Source organism: Eutrigla gurnardus (genome assembly GCF_963514095.1).
Source record: "Eutrigla gurnardus genome assembly, chromosome: 12".
Classification (NCBI taxonomy): Eukaryota; Metazoa; Chordata; class Actinopteri; order Perciformes; family Triglidae; genus Eutrigla; species Eutrigla gurnardus.
In genome coordinates this window covers 14456705-14463193 of record NC_139926.1, presented here as the reverse complement: position 1 = coordinate 14463193, position 6489 = coordinate 14456705, and positions in this window count along the sequence as shown.

The window sequence follows — 6489 nt, the reverse complement described above, 5'->3', positions numbered from 1 at the left end:
TGGCTCAAGTAACTGTCTGTGATATTGTCTGTGTGTGATTTACTCGTAAATGATAATTTCAAAGCGTTGTCGTCGCTGGACAGTGGAGCTGTATGTAGACTGACAAATGTTCTTATAGCCATTCTTCTGTCTGACCTGGGATTACATTTATATTAAATGTTCCAGTCCCAAGTTCTGCCAATCCTAAGTGTGTATATGTATAGGAAGAGAGATAATATAAAGATGTATACAGGGGGGGGAACCAGATGGACTGCATCCTTACTCTGGTACCAGTAAGCGAAAACATGAAGACATGTATTTGTACCTCTATTGCCATGTCCCCCTATACCATTTTCCCCTTTGGTGCGAGTGTGACCTTTGACCTTGAGTCCCCGTGGGCTGCAGATAGAGGGTGTACCTGAAATCCAGTGTAAACATTTAGTCCATCTGGACCCCAGAGGATTTATGAAACATGCAAAATGTTTTATTTTTAATCATTATTTTGTTGTCGTTGAGATACATATCTTAATTGCTTTTGCCGTGCCTAAGAAGAAAATCTCCCTCATATATGTGTTACTGTGAAATTTTTTCATTTCCAAATGAGCTTGTAGAAACTGTGATTACCGTCTTGTCCTGTGCATTGCCGTGGGTTTTTTATATTTCTTTGGAGTGGTGAGTGTGTGTGTGTGTGTGTGTGTGTGTGTGTGTGTGTGTGTGTGTGTGTGTGTGTGTGTTAGTGTGTGAGAGAGGAGAGAGAGACACACTATGAGTGAGTGTGTATATATATGTCTAGATAAAGGGAGTTCATGTCCATGTTTTTTTGTCAATGGTTGTGATATTCCAGCAGCAGCCACCACCTTTTCTATTATCCAAAGCCTCTCAATAAACATATCATTGTGCCAGCCTTGCTCTCCGTCCTTTACACTGTGTGAGTGAGAAACTGTCAGACTGATGACACGCGGCATGAGACAGCCAGCCTCAAGCACAGTCTGAACTTTAGAGTTATTCTCAGATCCACCAATGACACACACACACACACACACACACACACACACACACACACACACACACACACTTACTCTCAGATCACAATGCACTTTGTCCTAAATATCAGATTTGGTCCAGTCATTAGTTTACCACTGATACCTTTAAATACATTAAATAGCTATTTCATTACATCTGTTTCATTTTCAGAACATGTAGTAGTCCTACTTTGGTTTTTCTATGTGAAGACGTCTAACAGATGAAGGTTTTAATGCTCACAGACATGTATATGGAAGTATGGAGTATTTTCTACCCTGACAGCTCTTGATTGAACTGGTTAATGAATTAGAGAGCTGAGAAGCAGCAGGAAATGTCCACCAAAAGACCCAAACTGTTGTCCATGTATTTGGGCACGCAAAGATTTGCTCAGTATTCCTCCTTTACTGTATGGCCGATTGGAAGGTCCCATAGGTGCTACACAATAACTCAACCCTCCTCTGGAGACGTGATGTTTCCACCGGAGGACTCGAGGTCATTTAGGTTTTCAGTCATCGCTGTCTCTCCAGAGACTCAGAACTGTAAATTTACCAGTACTATAAATTCCTCTTTCTTCAGCTGTCAGTTGGTCATTTTTCCATCTGCAGTCATGAACAGTGATTTTTTTTTTTTTGGTTGATTCCAGTTGTGCTGCTGCAGATGTTTCACTTATGTGAGGTCAGGTGATATCGAAATCATGAATGTGACCAAATAATACAATTTATGTTTATTTCAGTGTTTCCATTCCACTGCAGTTGTAGATTCTGCTCAATCAGAAGGACTCTAGCTGAAGGATGTGTTTTGTTTTCTCTTGGCTTACACTACACTTTGGTTAGGACTTTAAGGATTATTATTTCAGAAAGAAAAACACACAAATCTGAGAAGCAAAACAGAATACTACCTCTGCCTCGCTTCCCACTAAATATATTCATAAACCTGTGCACTGATATAGCGTAACAAATGAATTAGTCATCTCTCCGCCTGTATATGTGGCTATAGAGTTCCTATTCGAAGACGCGGAGGAGAACAACTTTCATCTCGTCTTAAAGAAAAAAGTGCCATCGAGACACATCTGATTAAGCAGCTGAGCCGACATGACTGCAAAAGCCAGCGAGAATCATAGCAGGAAATCATCAAGGTGCATTTGAATGGCAGGCGAGCGGAGGTACATCATGTATATGCCAACTTGTTAGAATGAGTATCTGACACAATGAGGAGAATGAGGTGCTGTCTCTTCTGCTCTTTGTAACATGAGGACACACACAATACAGCATGTCTGCGCTTAATTGACTGTCGTCTGAGCTCACTCGGGCAGAAAACCGAAAGGGGGAAAGAGACGGCAACCTGAAATGACAAAATGATCAACCTCATTCATGTCTCGGTAATTGATGCTCATATACTGGGGCTAGATTGCGGTTTATAACAATGAGTATAATCCGAAAAGCATTATAAACACACTTAATAGGTCCTTATTGAACCGCTAAGTGGCAGTTCTCCCTCCATAAATTCTATATTACGGGAGATTTAATGAAGTCATTGCATGCACACTCATAAACTAGGAACTGGCTAATAAGCATTCATTTATCTAATTACTGGCAAATGACTGAGAAGACATCAGTATTCATAGCAATATTCATAGTTGTACACAGTCACTCACCTTTTTTCTTCTTCTTTTTACCTGCAACAAAAGTCTCCAGAGCCTGGTTCCTCCTTTTCTCAGGAGAATTATTATATAGTGTATTGTGCTTGTTATTATGTATCAATAAGGCAGTACTTAAATACCTCATTTATATTATATATTACTTCTCTAGCAATATATCAAAATTGGTATGTGCCTCTGAAAAATTATCAAACAGATGGCGAAGTACTTTAACATGAAATAAATCTGTTTTAAAAAATGTATCTAAATTAGGCCAGTTTATGACAAGCACAAGTAAATATCAATTTTAAGTACTTGTTCTTTACTTTACATTTTTTATCTTCTTCTTGATCTTGACCATCTCTGATGATCTGATGAATAATCAAACTAAATCCTGGTCTAATCGTGATGGTAAAAGTAACCCTAAAGCTCAGATGCTGTAAATCTACCGAAGGTAAACCAAACAAGCGAGGGTTTCATTTCCTGCAGAGTGTGAGAGAGGTCCTTCTGTCTGCAGGTCCACCTATTAACAGTCTCTAGGTGTCCGATTAAGATAGTCATTAATCTTGCAGGCAGCAGTGGCTTATAGGAAAGGCCAGACGGCTCAGGGCTAAATGATACATGTACCTTGTCAAGATTCCTGATGGAGGGATGGATGGGTGGACACACACACACACACACACACACACACACACACACACACACCTGGCTAGTAAGGCAGGAGAGTTGAAAGTTGGTGCATGTAAGCACTAAGATTACTGCAGACACAGTTAAGCGTTTGATGTTACTTTATGAAACATCTACAAAGCAGTGGAGAACATCATTCAACAAACATTGCCCTTTATTGCTGCATTCAGATGCATTTAAATCAATCTAACCATCATTTATCCTGAATTCAAATTAGACCCATTGTGGCAAAAATAAAAATAAAAAAATCTTAGAATAATCAGCAATCGCCTCAGAGTTAGTAAGCATTTATGTAGCATCTTCACATCTGGTGACTGTCAACAAAGAGTTTTTTCTGACATTATAAGAACCCCAAAACTGATACTCATGTTTCTGTTCGTCTGGAATAGTACAATCAATCAACAAACATTTGGGGAGAATGAGTCTTCCTCTAATTTCTAATAACATGTCCTTGCAACAACTACAATGATAAACAACTGCAGTCGCCTGCTGCTTGTTCTAAACACAAAGGTCAAACTCAAAGTCTGGAACAGGTTTCTGTACCAAATCCAGAAAAACATACTCAGAGAGCTCTCATTGTACAGTTTTGCATTCTTTGAAATAGCTTGTTTGCTATGCATTTCAGTTAATCTATTTCTAACGAGGGACCACTCTGTGCTCTCTAATTGTGTTGCCAGATTGATTTGGTTTGGGCTCTGGTTTGCATGGAGGCAGTTGGAGTGAAGCCAGGAGAAATACAGATGGAGATCTCTATTCTATGTCACCGGTGCTGTGTTTTATATCATATATTATGTTACTATATTGCAGATGTATGGAGCCACAGAGGGGGAGGGGAAAAAATCGCCTGATTTTAATTAAATCCTTCCCACATTAATTCATGCGCAAGAGACGGAGAGCCAGCACAACAGAGCAATCTTTCTACCTGTAGTATGAAGCGCATTTCAACATCCATCCAACGTTAACAATAACGTTTTCCAGGGCGGTCCAATACCAACTATTGCCTTTTACTTCCAAGAATCCCAGAGCAAGTGTCTTAATACCTCTTCCACAAGCTAACGACTCCATCCACATTTCTCTTTGACGAACATAAATGTACCATGTCGTATACTATTAGTAGCACTTCAAGTATTTTAGCAGGGTGATTACTCATATATGACATGACTCTCTCTTACCTGCTGGGCTCCACTTCGTGAGCCACTAGTTCTTCTCCCTGTTTAGGTTCATTTAAACACATTCAGGTGGTAAAATGGTGAATGGCCCTGCATTTATATGCTGCTTTTCCACCACTTAATGGGCTTTACAGTACATGTCAACATTCACCCTTTCACACACACATTCATACACTGATGGCGGAAGCTGACATGCAAGGTGCCGCCTGACTATCAGGATCTAATGTGTTTCATTCACATGCCAATGGCACGGCCTTCCAGGAAAATTTGGGGTCCATATCTTGCCCAACACATCACATAGAAATAAGCTTTTAAATGTATAAACATATTTGTTTTCCCAGATGTAATCCCTAAGTGACTCAATGATCAAACACCACTGCCTTTAATTTTGGGCTTGAAGGCTTGAACATGACCTTTAGACCATGAAAAAAAGGACAAGACGATGATTTTAGCTTCGGCAGGAAAAACACTGTTTCGGCCTCCAGAATTTCAACTCGCAGCTCACCTTGCAGAGAGTTGATGGAAGAAAAGAAAAAGCAAACACACTCACCTTCTGGCTCAGCCGCAGTAAACAAACCCAATGACCTGAATAACAGCACAACATTAGGTTGAGAGAGCTGCCAAAACACCACAGATGAGTACTGATGTTCAGTAATCATTCAGTAACCGATTTGTCCAACGATGCATCATTTTTCTTTTATTCTTGCCCAGCCCTGTGCACAGTCAATTAATCTACTGCCTTCCCTCTCCATTTTCCTCAAATGCAAATAGGATTATGTGTGTGAAAACTGCATTCGGTTTACAGCGCTCTGTTGGTGGACGTATAATATCAGTCACAGTCGGCGTGTTTGGGAATTTATGAGGGTTGAGAAGGTGAGTGGTGGCATATTGCTCAGCTTTTGTGTCCGCGTGTGTCTCTGTGTGTGTGTGTGTGTGTGTGTCAGTGTTTAAGAACTAGTAAGGGATGCACACACACACACACACACACACACACACACACACACACACACACACACACACACACACACACACACACACACACACATCCATGTACACTCAGACACTCACAGAGTCATACTGTAGGAGAGGAGGGAATTTACTGTCTAAAAATGGCCAAAGAGGAGGAGGGGAGGAGACGAAGGCAGGGTAAGTGAGAAGATATGTGGAAATGAAGCGAGCAGAGAGGGATATATTCCTCTCTGAGCTGACATGAAAATGAATAAGAGGAGAAGAGGACACGTCATGGGGGGACAGAGAAATGAGACAGGGGGAAAAGCAAGAAAATCAGAAAGAAGAATGCATAAAATAAATAAGAAAAATGGCTCAATGCAGAGAAGCCAGAGAAACAGAAAATAAGCTGTCATTTTTTAAGTAAGATTTATATATTTGGAAGACAACGACGATGAACCAGTAACTCAGATCATTTATTTAAGCCGGAGTAAAAAGGGAATGTCCATTTTTCTTGTGGTGCTTGAGGCTCTGCAAATACATACACACACACACACACACACGCACACACACACACACACACACACACAAACACACATGGATAAAACACATAGACAAGGTCTGGCCCATCTGAAAAGCGGATGGCACAACAATCTCCAGGGCACAATACCTCACTCCACCCACTCATCTCCGCTGAGAGGATTGCAAGAAGAAGAAAGAAGGAGGGGGGATAAAGAGGTGGGAGGGCAGGGAGCTATGAGGGGGAAAAACAGGGAAGAGAAGGCGAAAGTAGAGAGAGAGAGAGACAGCAGTCAAGACAAAGAAAGGAAAGGAAAGAAGAAGGAAAGGACAGAGGAGAGGATGGGAGGAGGGTGATGACACAGCGGAGTGAAAGGAAAGAGGAGAGTATGTTTGCGTCACATCTGCAGTGGAGGAGAACTGCCTGACAGCCATCAGACGCCTGCTGAATGACAATCTCCTCCTCGTTCTCAGGTGGTTGGCTGATCCCTCTTTCCTTTTTCTTTTTCTGGGAAGAAAACACTTCGC